Source organism: Elephas maximus, chromosome 6 (assembly GCF_024166365.1).
Source record: "Elephas maximus indicus isolate mEleMax1 chromosome 6, mEleMax1 primary haplotype, whole genome shotgun sequence".
NCBI classification, from domain to species: domain Eukaryota; kingdom Metazoa; phylum Chordata; class Mammalia; order Proboscidea; family Elephantidae; genus Elephas; species Elephas maximus.
Window position 1 is genome coordinate 90,225,884 of NC_064824.1, and position 21,300 is coordinate 90,247,183.

At 40.3% G+C, this 21,300-nt stretch overlaps 1 long non-coding RNA gene across 21 annotated transcripts in view; it reads left to right on the top strand.

Moving 5' to 3' along the window:
- Positions 1-21,300, top strand: part of LOC126077941 (uncharacterized) — a 134,204-nt gene that overhangs the window by 50,997 nt on the left and 61,907 nt on the right. For 12 of the 21 annotated variants that reach the window (XR_007517893.1, XR_007517895.1, XR_007517899.1 and 9 more), the window contains 4 exons: positions 9,769-11,252; positions 12,826-12,922; positions 18,694-18,768; positions 18,937-18,982. This is a non-coding gene — a long non-coding RNA (uncharacterized LOC126077941). Of the gene's footprint in view, positions 1-9,768; positions 11,253-12,825; positions 12,923-12,954; positions 13,005-18,693; positions 18,769-18,936; positions 18,983-21,300 lie in introns of all 21 variants that reach the window. The other 9 variants (XR_007517903.1, XR_007517908.1, XR_007517912.1 and 6 more) reach the window with 9 other exon arrangements.

Genomic DNA, 21,300 nt, shown 5'->3' on the forward strand with positions numbered 1-21,300 from the left:
GCTCTGGGAAGGAGAAAGGTTGAGAATGGAAGAAAGAACCATGAGGTACTCACTCATTGATTTCTGACAGTAGTCATGGGGGTACTACGATGTCAAGAGGAACAGCAGGAATGTCTGTCTCTACTGGCATCTCCACAGTTGGCAGTAGTGAGTCAGTGAATAGAGACCACATGAAGCCTGGTGACAGAAGGCATGACTCACAGGTGGGCATCCTGAGTCCTCATGGTATTGTTGCTTACCTGCAACATCTCAGCATCCATGATGAATCATTGGGCCCAGTTGGGGCTTGGAGTTGGGGCAAAATTTAGTGCATGTGTGAAAACTAGGTGCCTCCCACCTAGAATTGCTTTCTCTTCCTGGGACATGAAAGCTTACACTTTATTGTAAGTTATTTCACTGTTTGTGCTAAAGGGGTAAATGGCTATTCAGACCCGTGAAGATCATAGGACCATAGGCAAACTCAAATCTCACTGTAGCTCTTGTTTTTTCCCACAATGATCTTACTGAGAAATGTCAACAATTATTATTGCTAAGAGTCCAGAGACATCTCACCTCTTCCTTTCCCCGCAGGACAAGGAATTGGTACAGTGGTCTTCAGTAGAAGCAGACGAGACCCTGATGCCATTCTAATTATTTTCAGGGATAACGTTAAAAATTTTACATGTCAAAACCCTTAACCCTGGCCTTAACCTCTTTAGTCTCATCTCTCACTACCTTCCCCCTTCAGTCTGCCTCCAGCTACTCTGGAACCTTTCAGTTCCTGGAATGGGTGATGTTTCCTCCTGCCTCTAGATTATACCAAGACTCTGACAAAATAACCCAGGAAAAAGGAAGCCTTAAAAACGTAATTCTGACCATATAATCCTGAATTATTTCCTAAGGAAGTGAAAAGGGTTGTATCTACGGCTGATTACCAACCACTTGGGCTGTCTCAGGTTTCAAGGGCTGTGCTCAAAAAGAAGGAAAGATGAGATGATTCAGAACAGACAGGAGTTACAAGCAGGGACCTATGTGAAGAAAGTCACAGAGGTTAAGACTCAGAAAGAACAGAGATTTTTGAATAGTAGTGAAGAGAACAGGAGGCTTTTAAAGGTATTGTTAGTTCTTAGTGCTTGGAATGGTAGTACAAAGTCCGTGAACAACAACAAAAAAGCCACTGTTTCAAGTCTTCTTTTGTATCTGTCTTCCCAGTTAAGCAGAATGCTCTTAAGATGGAAGGGTGGAAGAACAATCGTTAAGATAAGTAGGAGACCAAGATGTATAAGAAGCTCATCAGAGAGCACTGTTCAGATTTTCAGGTCTAGACATCCATGTCTAGTTCATATGGAGTCATGGATCACTATGTGACAACACCTGAGGGAGCAGAGACAATGGGGGACATGCTAGCAGTGCCAACTTGGTAAACGTCACCATTTTCAAGACGGGAGGGCATATTATTAAATGGTTTGTGTACATTTAAAAAGAAAAAGTTAGGAATGAGTACCATAGTCACGGAAGAAGGTCACAGAGTTGAGAGAGTCTAGCAGAATGGGGAAAACAAAACTCAATTTTTATTAAATGTACAAATGAGAGCAATATGGAAGGTAACTTCGATATGGGCAACTTGTGCACCAAGAGCAAGAACGCTTAACACAAAATGATGACTGTTTTAGGTCTTGATGATACCTGGAAGAGGGATTTGTGGTTCTTCTGAAACCTCTTTTTACAGATACTTATTACCCTCCAAAAAACAGTTGGCCCTTAGAAGGGCCTTTCTACTCTTTGTCCTTTCTCCCTTTTATCATCTCTGATAACCTAACTTGAACCTGATCAAGTTGGTTTAAGGGTTATTTATATTGGGAAGGCAAAAAAGAAGTCAGGAAAGGTCTGGTTAACAACTGTTTGTTGGAAAAGCAACTGAGAAAGATTTGACTGATATGTGTTTCAAGGTCACCTTGAGCAGGATAACGGTTCGGATCCTTAGTTTTCTCATTTTGGAAACGGGAAAAATAGCTAGGCTGCAGTCAGTTCTCTCTCCTCTCCAGATACTCTGCTTTCTTTGAGCTTTCCACTAATGTTAATTTGGGCTTATTATACAGCATATATTATCAGATTCACAGATTTCGTGACCATAGTAAATAAATATCAAACTCCCCTGAATCACTGAAATGTGAAGAGAAATGAAAATAAAGCAAAAATTCAATCAGGACATGCTAGGTCTAATTGTCTGTTGTTTATACTGTTATAAATAAATCTCAAGATGCTTTCTTGCACGCTGCATTTCCAGCATAGCAGCTTACACCCCACATGATACAATTGAAAGACACTGACTGAAAAGGGGTGCAGGGTCTAGCAGGAGCTCTGCTACTAATTAGCAATGTGACTTTGGACAGATCTCTTTACATCCTGGCACTGTTTCCTCATCAGCACAGTAAATGGGTTGACTTACATTATCTCCCAGGTCCTTTCCAACTCCACAATTTAAAAACTCCATGATTTCAAGCCAAAAACTATATTATGGAATATGGTGACAGCATGGATAAGTGCAAGTTGATTAGGGAAATGGCATAGGACTTATTTTTTTAATTGGCTTTCACAATAACAAACCATGAAGTAAAGATACAGAGAGGGGAGATACATTTTGTGTAAGTGCTCAGGGAAGAACAGAATACTTCAAACAATGGTTTCTGAGAATAACCTTTCATTCTTTGCCCTTCTACTTTTCCTAATGGATGGTATAAAATGGATACTCAGGCCAAATCATGGCTTTCATTCAATTTTTAAGTCACCCTGTCATGTTGTATACCGTGGCTTTCCACGTTAGCTGACATTGCAGGATGTTGCACAATGCAGAGTGAAGAGCTAGAAATGTGACATGGCATGTCGGAAACAATACTTGCTTTTTGCAGATCAGTTATCATTTAAAGCTGGTATTTAGAACCATCTTTAGATAATTCAGTAGCTCTGTGTCTCTGGTAGGGAGGATGTCAACCTGAGTTAATTTTTTCACTTATCAGATATGATGGGACAAGATGACATTAAAATGGTGGAAAGAAACCATCCAAAATGCATACTAAAAAAAATCAAGCAAATATTGAAGGAGTTTAGTTGCTGCTTGGACTGGTTTACTGTAATCACAGAATTCAAGACAGAATGGTAGTTGTCAGAGGTTGTTGTCCAGGATAAACTCAGATGGCTTCCATTGTTATCTTTCGTCTTGATCATCGCAGTTTTCTGTGACATCACTCTCTTCTAATTTTGATTGAAGTTCAGGCTTACACAGGGAAAAGTGTTTTAAAGTGTCTGGGACTTATTCATTTATTTGTTCTCTGAGTTTTCTCAGGTGCAACAGCTTGTAGATACACATGGAAACACATTATTATTAATGTCCCAAATTTTACGGGGTCTTGGTGACGCCTGCTCAAGGCAAGTACTGTGCTCCCCTGACATGGCAATTCCAGGGGGTTACACATGTGTCAGTGAGATGTCTAGTTTTCTGTTATGTCACTGTTCTGCTTTCCCAGTCAGCACTACCGTCACCTGATGGGCACACGAGGGATCTGACTGAGTCCTGTCAATGGCCAAACTGTAGGACAATTTGTGACAAAGAGGAAGATTAGGCCTCTCCTACTTTGTGTCAGAATCTTTTAGGGTGTATCAAAACTACCATTGCCACCGTCTACGTGGAGTTTTATGAAATAGGATTTTAGGGCTTTACTTAGAGTCTTCTCACTTTCTGGGCACCAGGCAGGCAAACAAAAAGAGGAAGTGAGAAGAGGTGGGTGCCAGGGTCCTCTCTTCAGGGAATGATGCTTTGTTTTGGGGTCATTTTTCTTCTCTTAGGATGTTTTTTTCTCCATAGTTCTTTTCCCCTGAAGCAAATAAACTTCTGTCAAGTCCTCCTTACCAGTTTGTCTGAGATATCCACAGAGAATTCTCTGAAATCTAGTGGCAGGCCTGACATAAGTTCTAGTTGAGGTCTCTGACACTGTTCATTCAACAAACATCTCCCTTGCATATTTTATTTCTCTTTTCCCTGAAGAACAATTTTTCTTTGGAAGCTTGGTTTGAATTGAAGGGTTGACATTTAGGACCCTTCTTAGCTGAGACCATGCTAGCATTTTCTAATGAAACTTAACTAGTAGAAAAAGGATGTAATTTTGGAATAGGGGTTTTCGTCAGCCAGTACCTTTATATCTATAAAAGTCTATTACTAAACAACTTTGATTTAACTGGCTGGTTAGATGGCTTTTCAGAGGAATAGATATAAATAGAAAAGTAAAAAAGTATTTAAACTCTCCAGAACAAACCAATTATTGATAATTTATAATCCAACTTTTTCCTTAGTTTCTAGTTGACCTATGTCTGCAAACAGACATTTTATTTTTTTAGGATTTTCCAGCATTTTTATGAATATTTATCTTGAAATCTAAACATTATTTCAATGACTTATTTTTCATATATATATTCTGGTAAAAATTACTTTATTGCACTGCGTACAATCACATTTTGAATGAATAGAGTGTGAGACAGTATTTACTGCTGTGTGTATATTGTTACTAAAGGTACCTGCATTTAAAAAGACCTTTGTACCACAACCTTCCATAAACTGCATGCTAACATTAATGGACTACAATGTTGATTTAGAAATGGCTAGGCACTGACATATTTTGTATAACTGCTCATATAACATTCTCAATTTCAATAAAGAATACCTCTTGTCTAATTGTGTCCCCACAATATATGGTAGTCCTTCATATTAATGGAAAATATTGCTGCCCTTCATGTTCGGAATGATATTGCTGACAAAGATATGTAGGGGTGTATCTACCAGGTCAATATGTGATCAATAGTTCATTGCACACAGAGTGGAATATTGTAGTCACTATTGGCAGATGCTCACATTGTTTGTAGCTTTGTCTTAAAGTTGGGGATTCCATACACAAATCAGCATATAGACTCAAGTGATCGATCAAGAAATAGCCTAGTTGATAAATGTGTACATGCACTTTGGTCTCTCATCTCACCAGGCTTCTGTTCAAAAAGGTGTCTTGCCTCTGATAACTGTGGAGCTGTGTGCCTGTTCTGAAGTGTGCTTCTCTCTTCCCCTTGCCACCCCCATTCCAGTTCTCTTGGGCTTTTTCAGCTGTTGTTTCCCCACAGATCTAACCTAGTCAAGTTGTGTTGGGTAACATTGCCTTTTTACATCCTGTTGTTGTTATTGTGTGCCGTGGAATTGATGCTGACTCATAGTGAACCTATAAGACAGAGTACAACTGCCCCATAGAGTTTTCTAGGCTGTAATCTTTATGGGAACAGATTGTCGTGTCTTTTCTCCCTCTGAGCTTCTGGTGGGTTTGAACCACCAACCTTTTGGTTAATGAGTACAAATCATTGCACCATCAGGGCTCCTTTTTACATTCTAGGGCCTTGTTTTTGGTTATGTCCACTGTAGCCCAGTATTAATATCCACTATGGATCAGTCCCTAGAGAAGGACATCATGCTTGGGAGAGTACAGGATCAGCAAAAAAGAGGAAGACCCTCAATGAGGTGGATTGACACAGTGGCTGCAACAGTGAGCTCAAGCATAACAATGATTGTGAGGATGGCTCAGGGCCGGGCAGTGTTTCATTCTGTTGTCCATAGGGTTGCTATGAGTTGGAACCGACTTGATGGCACCTAACAGCAACAACCTGTACGTTCAGGAGCCCTGGTGGCACAGTGGTTAAGAGCTCGGCTGTAAACAAAAACATGGGCAATTTGAATCCACCGGCTGCTCCTTGGAAACTCTGTGGGGCAGTTCTACTCTGTCCTATAGGGTCATTATGAGTTGGAATCAACTCGACAGCAATGGGTTGGGCTTTTTTTTTTTTTTTTTGATGCACTTTCAAGGAGCCCCAGGGTGTGTGAACGGTAAAAGCCCTCAGCTGCTCACCATAATGCTGAGGCCTCAGGTCCACCTAAAATTGCCTCTGAAGAAAAGCCCGGAGACCTTTTTTCAAAAAATCAGCCATTGAAAACCCCGTGGAACAGTTCTACTCTGACACACATGGGGTTTTCATGAGTCAAAACTGACTTCACAGCAAGTGTTCATGCATGTTTAACAACCATTTATTCAAATTCTTACTGTGTGCCAGGCACTGGACTGTGTACTAGGGTTACTGAGATGTATGAGACACTTGCAGTCCAGTGAGGGAGATAGCAGAAGGCATTTATTGGTTTTTTCACCTGCATTCTCTAATCTCTCTCTTTTGACATAATAATAACTAGCACTTAAAAAATATATATATATATATTTTTAAAGAACACTGTGATGGTTAAGGTTATGTGTCAACTTGGCTAGACCATGATTCTCAGTGGTTTGGCAGATATTGTGTAATCATCTTCCATTTTGTGATCTGATGTGAGCAGCCAATCAGTTGGAAGGGGAATTTCCTTGGGAGTGTGGCCTGCATCCAATATACAGGAGTCTTGGGTTATGAATGCCCACCTTACGGACAACTTGTACTCCCTCTGTAAATTTGCCCTCACATTGAAATGATTGAACCAACCCCTACTCACAAGAAATTCTTTATCACAATACTTTCGCTTGCTGCATATGTAGCTTTTAAATCATTGAAAAGGCTTAGAGATTTTTCTAGCACTAAAAAACCAAATCCACTGCCATTGGGCTGATTCTGACTCATAGCAACTCTATAGAGTTTCCAAGGCTGAAAATCTCTACAAGCAGACTGCCACATCTTTCTCCCATGGAGCAGCTGGTGGTTTCAAACTGGTGACCTTTTGGTTAGCAGTCGATCACTTTAACCACTGCACCATCAGGGCTCCTTATTTCTTGCACTGAAGTAAGGCTACATAAGAACCATATGCATCTGTTCCAACTTACCTACAAATTTGACCTAAAGACTTGAAGACACAGTTAAGAACAGATCTTGTTCATAAACTGGGGGACTGCATGTATATGGATGTTTTGGCAAAGCTCATTCTCTTTCCATCCTGCATCTGTCTCTATATCCTCTGACCTCCGTTTCTTTGGGCATGAGCCAGCAGCCTGCTGCCTGACTTGCAGATTTTGGCTTCATCAGCCCCTGCAACCATGTGAGTCAGGATGCCTGACCCATGAACTTGGAACTTTCCAGCCTCCACAACTGCATGAGCTATTTCCTTGAAGTAAATCTCTCTCTCTCTCTGTATTTGTATATACTCTTCACTGATTTTGCCTCCCTAGTGAACCCAGCCTAAGACATTTGGCACTGAGAGTGGTTCTAGAGGAACAAAGTGATAAAGACAAGTTTTCTGAGTTGGTTCTCAAGTCTGGGTAGTCTTAAAGGCACTAATAACTCTGCCTCCTGTAGTAAAAAAAGAGTGCTGCTAATCCATGGTATGAGGTAGCAATAGAAATATACAAAATATCACCACCAATGGATTAAATATTTGTGAGACAAGGCTCTGGGTGATAGCATATTTGATACTTTTCTACAGTTTTGTCAGACTGAGAAGTAAAAGGAAGCTGGTTGATTGGTCCTACTTTCACTAGACAAAGTGGTGAAAGAAACGAATGAACTCAAGGCTTCACAGTAGCAGTTCAAGAACTGCGTTAAAAAACTTGTAAGTTGCCACCTGTATCCTGAAAGAAAGTCTTATTTCCTGTAGTAGCAGAGTTGATATTGCTGAAAACCAAACCCAGAGTTTTATCATAAGAGTGGACTAAATTACAATGCCTGGTGGGCTTCTTTGGATTTTGGAGGCAACATATCCTTGGTTTGGGTGTGCTATTCCAACCTACTTATCAAGTCACTTGAAAACTTACTAGTTTTGAGTGGGACCCAGAATAAGAGAAGGATCTGCAACAGGTCCAGGTTGCTGTACAAGCCTCTCTGCTACTTGGGCCATATGCTCTGGGTGATCCAGTGGTTCCTGAAATGTCAGTGGCAGGTAGAGATGCTGTTTGGAATCTTTGTGAGGCCCCTATTGGTGAATCACAGCACAGACCCTTAGTATTTTGGTGCCGCCGAGTCAATTCTGACTCATAGCCACCCTATGGGATACTCTGCAGATAACTACTTTCCTTTTGAGAAACAGCTTTTGGCTTGTTACTAGGGCTTAGTGGAGATTTGACGCTTAACTATGGGCTACCAAGTCACCATGCAGCCTGAGCTGCCCATCATGAACTGGGTGTTGTCTGACCACATAGTCATAAATTTGGACGTGCACAGCAGCAGTCCATCATTAAATGGAAGTGGTATATATTGGACCTAAGCAGGACCTGAAGGCACAAGTTGCATGAGGAAGTGGCCCAAGTGTCCATGGTCCCCACTCCTGTCACATTAACTTCCTTCTCCAAGTCTGTACCTATGGCCTCATGGGGAATTCCTTATGATCAGTTGATTGAGGAAAAGAAAATTCATGACTGGTTTACAGATGGTTCTGCATGATATGCAGGCAACACTTGAAAGTGGACAGCAGCAACACTGTAGCCCCTGTCTGAGACCTCCCTGAAGGACAGTGGTGAAACGAAATCCTCCCAGTGGGCAGAACTTTGAGTGGTACACCTGGTTATTCATTTTGCTTGGAAAGAGAAATGGCCAAATGTGTGATTGTACACTGATTTATGGGCCATGGCCAATGGTTTGGCTGCATGACCAGGGACTTGGAAGGAACATGATTAGAAAATTGGTGTCAAGGAGTTATGAGGAAGGGGCATGTGGATAAAAAAAAAAAAAATTTTTTTTTTTTTTTGATGTGGATAGAACTCTCTAAATGGGCCAAAGAAATGAAGATATTTGTGTCTCACTGAATGCTAACCACAGGGTGACTTGGCAGGGGAGGATTTTAACAATCAAGTTGATAAAATGATGAGTGGTGTAGATACCGGTCAGCATCTTTTCCCAGCCCGTCCTGTCATTGCCCAACGGGTTCATGAACAAAAAGGCCATGGTGGCAGGGTGGAGGTTATGCACACTCAGTAACACAGACATCCATTCACCAAGGCCGATTTGGCTGGAGCCACTGCTGAATGCCCAGTCTGTCAGCAGTAGAAACCAACACTGAGTCCCCAATAAGGCACCATTCCTAGAGGCAATCAGCCAGTAACCTGGTAGTAGATTGATTACACTAGACCACTTTCATCATGAAAAGAGCAGTGTTTTGTTCTTTCTGCCAAAACTACCATCTGTGGACTTAGAAAATGCCTTATCCAGCATCATGGTATCCCACTCAGCATTGCCTCAGACCAAGTGTGATGATTAAGGTTGTGTGTCAACTTGCCTGGGCTATGATTCTCAGTGGTTTGGCAGTTATGATGTAGTGTGTCAGTCATATGATGATTTGATCACTTCCATAATAAGCTTTGATATAATGTGAGCACCTCCATGATGGGATCTGCTGTGAGTAGCTAATCAGTTGAAAGGGAGTTTCCTTGGGCGTGTTGCCTGCATTGAATATAAGTGGGCCCTCTGGCAGGGCTCATGGGCTTTTGCTCACTCTGGATCCTGCAGCTGGCTCGTGTTCATCTGACCTCTGGATCTTGGGACTTGAGCTAGCGCCTTACCTGTGGTCTTGCCTGCTGATCTTGGAATTAGTTGGTCTTCACAGACTGTGAGTGAGAACCTTGCTGTCTGACCTGCTGATCTTGGGTTAGCCAGCTTCTGCAGCTATATGAATAAGGAGAATCCTCCAGCCTGACCTACGGATTTGGGATTCCAGCCTCTACAACTGAGTGAGCCATTTTCTTGATATAAATCTCTTTATATAGACATTTATACGCTTTGTTGGTTTTGCTTCTCTAGAGAACCCAGCCGAAGACATCAAGGAACTCACATTACATGAAGTGCTGCAATGGGCCCATGGTCATGGAATTCAGTGGTCTTACAATGTTCCCTCTCATCCTGAAGCAGCTAGCTTGATAGAGTGATGGAATGGTCTTCTAAAGACACAATTATTATGGTGCCAGGTAGGTGACAATACCTTGTAGGGTTGGGGCATTGTTCTCCAAGAGGCTGTATATGCTCTAAACCACTATCCAATATATGGTACTGTTTCTGCCATAGCCAGGATTCATGGGTCCCAAAATCAAGGGGTGGGAATGTGAATGGTACCACTCACTATTACACCTAGTGACCTATGCCCTGTGGGTCTAAAGGTCTTTGTTCCAAAGACAGAAATGCTTCCACCAGGGGACATGACACTGATATCATTCAACTGGAAGTTAAGACTGCAACCAGCCAGTTTGGGCTCCTTATGCCTCTGGATCAACAGGTAAAGAAGGGAGTTACTGTATTGGCTGGTGTAATTGATCCTGATTACCAAGGGGAAACTGGATTGACATTACATAATGGAGGTAAAGAAGAGTATGCCTGGAATACGGGAGATCCCTTAGGATGTCTCTTAGAACCACTATGCTCTGTGATTAAGGTCAGTGGAAAGCTACAACAACCCAATTCCAACATGACTACTAATGGCCAAGACCCTTCAGGAATGAAGGCTGGGCCACCCAGCAGGCAAAGAGCCATGACCTGCTGATGTGCTTGCTGAGGGCAAAGGGAACACAGATGGGTAGTGGAAGAAGGTAGTTCTAATTACAAGCTACAACAATGTGACCCATTTGCAGAAAAGAGGATTGTAATTATTACGAGTATTTCTTCCTTGTTTTGCTATATGTGTGTGTGTGTGTGTGTGTGTGTGCATTACAAATATCTTTGTTTTCTCCCCTCTTTTATTCCATTACTTATTATAAAATATAAGATGTAAAAGGAGCTAGTGTGTTTTTGGTTCTATGCATGTTAGTTGTATCATGTTAGGTGCAAGTATGACTTTATAATTGTCTTTATTTAATATGGTTTAATACTTACTATGGTTTATTATATACGGTTTAACGAGATGTGTACAGGTGACAATTTGACAAAGGGTGGACCGTGATGGTTAAGATTACGTGTTAACTTGGCTGGGACGTGGTTTTCAGTGGTTTGGCAGATACTATGTGTTCATCCTCCCTTTTGTTATCTTATGTGAATAGCAATCATTTGTAAGGGGAGCGTTCTTGGGAGTGTGACCTGCATCCCATATATGTGATATTCTGGCAAAGTTTGCTCTCTGTTGACCCGACACCTGTCTTGAAATTCTCTGACCTGTGGCTCTTGGGATGTGAGCCAGCAACCTGCTGCCTGACCAGCAAATTTTGGATTCACCAGCTCCCACAACCATCTGAGGCAGAAGAAGCTTTCAGCCTGATGCCTGACCCATGGATTTGGGACTTGCCAGCTTCCATAACTGTGTAAGCCATTTCCTTGAAATAAATCTCTCTCTCTATATATTGAGGGAGCCCTTGTGGCACAGTGGCTAAAAGCTCAGCTGCTAACCCAAAAGCTGACAGTTTGAATCTACCAGCCACTCCTTGGAAACCGTATGGGGCAGTTCTACTCTGTCCTATAGGGTTGTTATGAGTCAGAATCGACTCAAATTCAAAGGGTTTATATATAAGCTTCACTAGTTTTGCTCATCTAGAAAACCCAGCCTAAGATAAACACTAGCTATTGCCAGGTACTTTACATATTTGCACTCATTTAATCCTTTTAACAAGGAGCTGTGATAGTGTAACAGTTAAGCACCCCGCTGCTAACTGAAAAGTTTGCAGTTCAAACACACGTAGCAGTTCAGTGGGAGAAAGACCTGATGATCTGCTTCCATAAAGACTACAGCTAGGGAAATCCTGTGGGGCAGTTCTATTCTGTCACATGCGGTCACTATGAGTGGGAATTGATTTTAGGGCAAATAGCAACTACCACCACCACCACCCTTTAAACAACCTTGTAAGATAGGTACTATTATTACCTCCATTAAAAAAAAAAAAAAAAAGTTTTGTTTTTTTTTTTTTTTTTTTATTATATGGATGGGTGCACTGGCCCAGAGAGACTAAGCAACTTGCCTAAAATTACATAGCTAGGAGGTGGTGGAGCTAGAGTTTGAACCTGGAGAATCTGGCCCAGAGTCTGTGTTTTTCACAGTCACAGTATTAGCCCAATTTTTGCTTTGGAGAAATACCCCTCACCAGGGACACAGTTATGCTAGGACTTTCAATTAAGACCAAGGGAAGGCCCTAGACTTAAACTAGCCCAGTTAGACTAGGAATGGTTTGAGGCCATCCTCCTTAGTGGTTGTGTCCTGAGATATCATGCAATCCTTCCAGTTGCCGTGAATGAATAAGCTATCATAGCTTTCCAATAATTTCCTTTCTGGTTTAAGTATGGGACAATTACTTCCTGCATCTGTGCAACCAAATATAGAAACAGGTAAAATGCCATAATCTGGTATAGTAAGTTCTCTATAAAAGGTAGTGCGAAGTATCTATTTGACTTTTATTTCATGCTTACGAGTTTGCTCAAGAAAGAACACATGTGATGGTTATAGGTCCAGGTTTCCCATCTCATAACCCTTAGTTTTTTGGAACTTGTGGTCATAGTAGACACAAACCCTTGTTTGTTGGATTCCTTATTTTGATGTTGTTTTATATCAAACAATAGTGAATGATATAGTATTATAAAAGTCAAGTTAAAATCTTAAGTATTTTCTGGTAAAAGGAAACAAGTAAACACATACAGGTATATTGGTTTCCTAGGGCTACTGTAAAAAAATACCTCAAATTGGTGGCTTATTACAAACAGAAATGTATTGTTTCACAGTTCTGGAGGCTAGGAGTACAGATTCAAGGCTCAGCAGGGTCATGCTCTCTCTGTCCACTCTTGGAGAAGATCTTTTCTTGTCTTTCTCAGCTTCTGGTAACTCTAGATGCTCCTTGACATCTAGATGCATCTTTACATGGTCTTTTCTCTGTCTCTTCTCTTTTATAGGACACCACTCAGATGGGATTGGGAGCCATCTTATATGATCTTATGTTAACTGATAATGTCTTCAAAGACCTTATTTCCAAACCAAGTATTTTCACAGGTACTAGGAGTTTTTTGTTTTTTTTTTTTTAGGAGTTAGGATTTCAACATAGATTTTGGGGGACATAATTCAATCCAAAACAGTAAGTAACAATTTCATTATACAAGCAATTTCCATTTATTTTAAAAGTCTGTTTTATTATGAAAATTTGATTGCAAACACTTTCAAACTTTGTAGGTGGAAGATACCTTTTTCAGAACACAAAAACCACACCTAAGAAACCCCTCAGATTTTGAGAATGAAAAATACTGTCATTATCCCGTTGCCTGTTGCCATCAAGTTGATTCTGACTTATAGTAACCCTACAGGATGGGGTAGAACTGCCTTATAGTTTTTCCGAGAAGTGGCTGGTGGATTTGAACTTCCAACCTTTTGGTTAGCAGCCAAGCTCTTAACCACTATGCCACCAGGGCCCCTGTCATTAGTAACCAACCAAAATTGGTCACACAGACAGACACACCGTTTGTCCTTTGTGAGTTTAGGAGGCTGACTTCATAAACATTGTGGAAAATTACTTGTTTTTAATATTTTACTGTATAAAATTGTAAATATGTAGAAAAGTAGAGAGAATAGTTGATGAACCTCTGTACTTCTCATCTTGCTTCAGCAATTATCAACTCATGGACAGTTTTGTTTCCGTGTATCTCACCTACTTTTACTCTCTCAGGTTATTTTGGGGCAAGTCCCAGACATCATATCAATTACTCTGTAAATATTTCAAATCGTATCTTAAAAAAAGTTTCTTTTCTCTCTTTTAAACGTAACCATAATACAATAATCACATCTAAAAAAAAAAGTTCACAATAATTTCCCTGTATCTTCAATCAGTATTCGAATTTCCTGCCTAGTCTTATGTAAGAGAGGCCTGAGATTTTCCAAGTCACATCCTCTCAGCGCCTTTGGATTTCAGCCTCACCGTTCCTCACAGCTGTTATAGTTCCCCCAGTTCTGTGTGAGCTCAGGCTCCCCGACACCAGCAGTATCTCATTCCAGGCATGCACTGCACGTCTTTCTGCACCAGGGGAGGCACCTTGGCCAAGCACAATGCATCCACATTTCAAAAGTGGGGATGCTAATGTCCCAGAAGTACTGCTGAACTAAAGGGGGACAGGAGCCAGTGGATCGGGGTTCCAGCCTCCTGTCCTTCAGAAGACAATTCTTGGCAGCATAGTGTGTGCTTCTCAGAGGCCCAGGCAGAATCAAGCCCCCTTTGCCTACAGCGGAAACCTCCCCAAAGCACCTTTAGGTGGACTTTTCTTTCTTCCCAGTATCACTTTCCTGGCTTCCACAGTTCTGTTTCCTGGAATCACACCTCATTAAACCACTCAAGCCCAAACTAAGATATCGTATATATGTATTTTTCACAGTTTGTTTGAATCTGGACCCAAATAATATTGTAATTTGTTGGTAACTTTTAATCAATAGATTTCCTCTCACTCTCAAAAAAAAATTATCCTGCTTTAGAATAGTCAGGGTTTCATTGATTCCATACCTGTAGTGCCAATTTATAATGCACAACATATAAAAACAGTAAAAGCCCCTTAGCCCTGAATTTGAATTGCAAGTATTAATTAGTATGGACACCTAATATATTTTACCCTTTTTCCAAAGTCCATATTTTCTACTTCTGTCCCCTGACCTAAAACAATAGCCAACCCAGCAGCAAAGAGCACCACTAGCTCACAGATTGTGGTCCTTAAAATCTATTTCCCACTAAATTTAAATCAGAACTTCTTGGAGAAGAGGCTGATTTCCAGTCTGGGGTAGGAAATGTACAAGATGAACATGGAAATCTTCTCATACTTAAAAGCAAAGCAACTATCAAGGACTATTGGAATTGTTTCAAAAGGACTCAAAAGCCAACTTGAGCAGGATGCTACTAGCCAAAAATGGACTAATTTGTACATTAATAAAGATAAGAGTTGAAATGGATTAAACATACCAGATAGGTTTAAATAAATAAGCTCATAATGACACTAAAATTAAAAGAAGAAGAAAAAATTATCAGCCACCTTTGTAGGATTCAATGAATGCAATTCATTACCTTGAAATTGCTAAGCAAATTTATAGAATCAAGATTTTAGTCTGCCTTTTGGAAACCTTGGTGGTGTCGTGGTTAAGAGCTATGGCTGCTAACCAAAATGCTGGCAGTTTGAATCTGCCAGGTGCTCCTTGGGATCCCCATGGGGCAGTTCTACTCTGTCGCTTAGGGTCATTATGAGTTGGAATCAACTCATTGAAAATGGATTTGTTTGTTTGTTTGTTTTTCCTAGACCTAAGTTAAACAAATTGCTTATAAAGATGGTTTCTCTTTATAGAAGTATCAGAGCTAATAAAGAAAAAAATGACAGTACAATATAAGCAGTTTACAACTTCTACTGACTTGACGGAGCTGGGCAATGATCATCAGAACCTCCTGGTGTCACAAAATGGAGGATGACCAGACATTATGTGTCTCCCAATGGAAGTTCACACCACCATTTCTGAAGTGGCCTTGCCCAAAAAATAAAGCCCGAATCTCGTTAGGCCTTTGTATTGAACTACCAATTTATAGGACATACGGGCCCAGGAGAATAGTTGTGTTTTTGCTTAACTTGTTTTATATAATTCCTGAAAAAAAAAAAAAAAAACAGATATTGAAGCTGAATGAATGCATTGAAGTTGGCCTAGATTTCTCCAGAAATTTAACACAAAAGCCCAAGTGTTTGCCAACTTAGATTTTTGTCTTCGGAGAGGGTTAACCTTAGTGGCAAAGGAGACTTTTTGAAAGAGGCTGGCACTTAATATGATGCCTATTATTTCTCTCTACATCTTATCTTCTTATCTTGCTGTTGGTTTTGTGGAGTCAGATGAAAGAAAATTCCTAACGCCCTGTAGTTGTGCTTGGTTTTAGTAATCTTAGCTTTGATGCAGATATTTTAAATTTTTTCCTTTCTGAAAAAGGGGGAAAATGAGTGAGACACATATAAGCTGCTAACTGGGAACCCAACAAAAACGAAGGGGCAGTTAAATCAGGTTCTATATTATTCAGTTTCCTGACTATAACAATAATCCTATTAATTAATAATCTAGTCTTCTGACCTTATACAGTCTGGATTCTTTGTTCACTATCTGTTGAATATGCACATCCTTCAGTGAACAGTGAAAATCTGAAAAATTTGTAATGCCAACTTAAAAGTTATTTGCTTTTCTTGGCAATCGAGGAAGGATTGTAGGAGTTCTGCTCTGTGTCAAAACCAAGAATATTTGGACTTTATTCAGTATAATAATTTATTTAAAATTATTTTTTTTTGTGTGAGCAAGCTGTAAGCTGCAAAATGACTGAGAAGGAGTCCTTACCTCCAGGCATGTTCTTGACTGCTTGTTGCAAATCTATTTATGATCAATACTATTGCTGAAGACTTATTGTGTGGTATTCAATTTGTTCTTTCAATCACTTATGCAACAATTCATTAAGAACATATTGAGTACTAGCTATGTAGCAGAGAGTGTATTAGGTTGTAGGACTACAGCAACAGTGAACAAGACAAACACATTCATTCCCCTTTTGGAGGTTATAGCTTATGGGAGCATTATCTTCGGTCCTCCAAGAAAGTAGATAACAAGATGGAACCAGAAGTCTAAGAGATATTATGAGAAAAGTCTGTGAAGGATGAAGGGCAGAGGGAGCAGGAGTAGGCAGGGAGAACCTCTGACCGCCATGCAGGTCCCTGACAATGTTGCATTAAGAGAGGAAGGAAGGAGGATTGGACGGGAAGAATCTCAGACTACAGTGTGGCTCTGAGAAAGTTCATCTAGACTGATAGGGAGCCCCAGAACAAAGATTGCTCATTAGAGATATCCCTGCTTAGTCATTGGCTAAGAGCAGCCCAGGGAGAGTATGGCCTTGATGTGAATGCTGCATAGGTGTGGGAGCTGGAGACCGCCAGCTAACTGCACAGGTTTTTCCTGAAGGGTATTTTCAGAGGTGTAGTCCTATGGCCACTTCAGTGGGGAAGGCCAGCATTAACAAATGTTACTGTAGGGATTAAAAAAAAAAAAACCAAACCTGTTGCACTCGAGTCAATTCTGACTCATAGTGACCCTATAGGACAGAGTAGAACTACCCTATAGAGTTTCCAAGGCTGGAATTTTTATGAAAGCAGACTGTCACATCCTTCTCCCGTGGAACGGCTGCTGGGTTGAAACCGCCCACCTTACCAGTTGAGTGCTTAACCACTGTGCCACCAGAGCTCCTTAAGGGATGAATAGAGCTATCCAAAGTGGACTGGTTGTAGCACTATCATTGGTACAGTACTTGCACATGATCTTTATTTTAGGTGGTATTATGGATTGAATTGTGTCCCACAAAAATTTGTGTCAACTTGGCTAGGCCATGATTCCCAGTATTGTGCAATTGCCCACCATTTTGTCATCTGATGTGATTTTCCAATGTGCTGTAAATCCTACCTCTATGATGTTAATGAGGCAGGATTCTTCAGTCAATCTCTTTTGAGATATGAAAGAGAGAAGCAAGCAGAAAGACAGAGCCAGGAGAATAGTGTGGCCATTGGACCTGGGGTCTCTGCAGTCCTAGACCGGGGAAGATTGATGTTAAGGACCTTCCCCCCAGAGCTGACAGATAGAGAAAGCCTTCTCCTGGAGCCGGCACCCTGAATGCAGACTTTTAGTCTCCTAGACCCCCCACATGTCTGTCAGTTTGTCATACTGTGGGGGCTTGTGTGTTCTGTGATGCTGGAAGCTATGCCACCAGTATTCAAATATCAGCAGCAACACACATGACGAACAGGTTTCAGCTTATCTTCCAGATTAAGACGGCCTAGGAAGAAGGACTCGGCGGTCTACTTCTGAAAAGAATTAGCCAGTGAAAACCTTATGAATAGCAGCAAAAGGTTGTCTGATATAGTGTCGGAAGATGAGCCCCTCAGGTTGGAAGGCACTCAAAAAATGACTGAGGAAGAGCTGCCTCCTCAAAGTAGAGTCATCCTTAATGATGTGGATGGAGTCAAGCTTTTGGGACTTTCATTTGACCTCTTACATACTTTGGACATGTTATTAGGAAGGATCAGCCCCTGGAGATGGACATAATGCTTGGTGAAATAGAGGTTCATTGAAAAAAGGGAAAGCCCTCAGTGAGGTGGATTGACACAGTGGCTACAACAATGGGCTCAAGAACGACGATTGTGAGGATGGTGCAGGACCAGGCAACTATTTGTTCTATTGTACAGGGGGCTGCTATGAGTCTTAACCAACTCAACAGCACCTAACAACAACAACAGCCTCCTAGACTGTGAGAGAATAAATTTCTCTTCGTTTCTATTATAGCTGCACTAGATAACTAAGATAGGTTATTTGTTAGTTTTTAAGATAGTATAACATAGTGGCTGAAAATACAGATCCTGTGGCTTGAGCATTTGGGTTCACATCCCAACATCTGCCCTTTTCTGGATATGTTTTCTCTGGCAGATCCCTAAATTCCCTGTGCTTCTTGGCCTCTTTTGTAAAATGGATAAAGTAATGATAATAATATCACCTTCTTTTTTCTATGGTAGCTGTGAGAAGTCAACGAATTAATATATGTAGACAAGTTTGCTACTGTTCTTTTCCATATGCATGACAGGACTTTGTAGAATCTTTAATATGGTAATGTGGACACAAAGCCTCCGGAAAAGAATATTCTGTATAGAGTAGATGTTGCTTCATTTCTTCTAAAATCTGATGTTGCAAGTGAGAAGTCTGAGGCCAGTCAGATTTTTTGTTATTTATTCTAGGTCCTCTTCTCTGTCTGGAAACTAGTGGATTTGTCTCATCCTAGAAATTCAGCAATTTCATTAGGATATAACAAGGTGCTGTTCACTTTTAATACCTTTTGCCTAGTATACTAGCATGTCCTATCATTTTGCAGATTTGAGTCTTTTTTTCTTTTATGTGAGTTTATTTTTCTCTATTATATTATTGCCATGTTTTTCTCTTCTATTAATCTGAGGATAACCTGTAGTTTCCTTTCAATTTAGGAACTGACTCAATGAGATGACTTGACAGCAGGCCCTCCCAGCCAAGGTAACTGATTATGGCACCTACTACCAAAAGGAGGGATAAATCTGGAGATACTTCTTTCTCTGGAGATTTAATGACCTACCTCTCTGATGCAGATGTGGTTCTGTTCGGCTGCTTAGGGCATGTGATCAACTGGAATCTGCTTAGTCAGTAACAAAGCTACATTACCTCTCATAGTCTATTGTCTATTCCATGCCCTTCCCCCTTCTTTTGCTATCTATTCCTCATTTGGAACAGTCCAAGGTTTCACTTATAACCAATACTAGGCTTTATTCAGTGATGAATATTGTTCTGGGCTGTCACCAATTATGAGCTGCATACTCCTGTACGTCATAGAAGTGATACAAACTTAACCAGTAAAAGAACATTGAGGGTTGATTTGCTCACACTTCAGAGCCCATCTGTAGTGGTTCTTCATTGAATGCACCTGGACATACAGGCTCTGGAGTTACCACAAAGGCCCATCTTGGGAATGAGCATCACAATTCAGGAAAACCTGGACTTTAGGAATCATTGTCATGTGGCAGTGTGGTAGTGATTCGGGCCATGGACTCCAGAGAATGATAAACTAGGCTCAAGTTCCTGTTTTCCCTCCTAATAACTGTGTTACCTTTGGCCAATTTCTTAACTTTGCTAAGCTTGCACTTAGTAATCATTAAAAAAGGGATAATAATGTTACTTTCTTTATAGGGTTGTTGGTGATTATTAAATTAGTTACTGTTTTGCATGGTCTCTGGGGCGCTGGTGTCATAGTGGTTAAGCATTTGGCTGCTAACCAAAAGGTTGGCAGATTGAAACCACCAGCGGTTCCTTGGAAACCTTATGGGGCAGTTCCACTCTGTCCTATAGGATTGCTGTGAGTCAGAATCAACTCCATGACAATGGGTTTGGTTTTTGGTTTTTTGGTTGCATCCTCTCTGATACATAGGAAATATTCACTATATCTAGATTAACATTATCGCTATTATTATTACTGGTCAATATCTAAATTGGTACCATATATTTTACTGTTGTGTTTTTCTTATTTTTATCTAATGAGTAAGCTTTGTCTCTTTACCACAAGAAGCTTGGGTTGCTATTTTCATATGTAGCACTTGAGAAAAAAAGCACACGATCTGAGCAGGAGGATCAATGAATAGGACGTTTGAGCTAGCATTAATTTTTTTAGCAACAGTAAACTAGAGAAGAATGCTGGAAGGGTAAAGCCCTGTTTTTTAAACGGCTTTGGAGTAAGGTATTTTTTTGTTCTATTTTCTTGTTAAGGCTTATCAGTTATACAGATGTCAGATTCCCATTTCTTGTTCTTTAATTCTATCCTTTCTCTTGGACTCTCCTATTTCTTTTTCTTTTACCTTTGCTTCCTGAAAGAGTGGGTCAAGCCTCCCTCCAAATCCCAGATTTAGTGTTCTGCAGGGTCAATTTAGTTCTTTACGGCTTTGAGAAATATTTTAAATTCTGTCATGATATTGTTAGTTACATTCTTGACATTCATTTTGCCTAATGCAGTCAACGCCCTTTCACAATACATATATATATCTTATCTTTCATTTTAAATATTAGCAATGTTCTAAAATGTTTGTTTCTTGGAACAATTATTTGTAAAAATAAGCTCTTCTGTCTTGATCATGCTGTCTTTATTTTCTTGCCAAAACTTTTTGAAGAACTTACACAGTTTATTTTTTATACTTATCTTTGATAGAAGGCAGGCCTATTTTGATCTGTTATTGAACAAAATTAAGATGGTACATCTCCGTGGGTCTGCTTACTGTTTAACTTGGTACTTTTCATTTCTTTTATATTTTATGATAAAAAAAAAGATGATGCATATTCATACTAATAATTTGGTTATGAGACAGACAAACAGGAGTGGAGAGAAAATTGGGGAATGGACCGTCCCAGAAGGAAAACAGAACTTTATATATTTGTCGAAGCCAGCAACTGGGTTTCCATATCTAATTTTCCCTTTAACCTAGTATATGCCTTTAAGTACATGACATCATTTTCCTATTATCTGTCTGCCAGTCTGAGCAAATGTTCACTGAGACAGGATGAATATATCAGTTGATGAGAAGCTGAATTTTTTTTTTTTTAATTTTTAAAATTGTACTTTAGATGAAGGTTTACAGAGCAAACAAGTTTCTCATTAAACAGTTACTATACATATTGTTTTGTGACATTGGTTGCCAGCCCCACAACATGGTCAACACTCTCCCCTTGGGTTCCGCATTATCAGCTTTCCTGTCCCTTCCTGCCTTCTCATCCTTGCCCCTGAGCTGGTGTGCCCATTTAGTCTAATTTTGCTTTACGGGCCTGTCTAATCT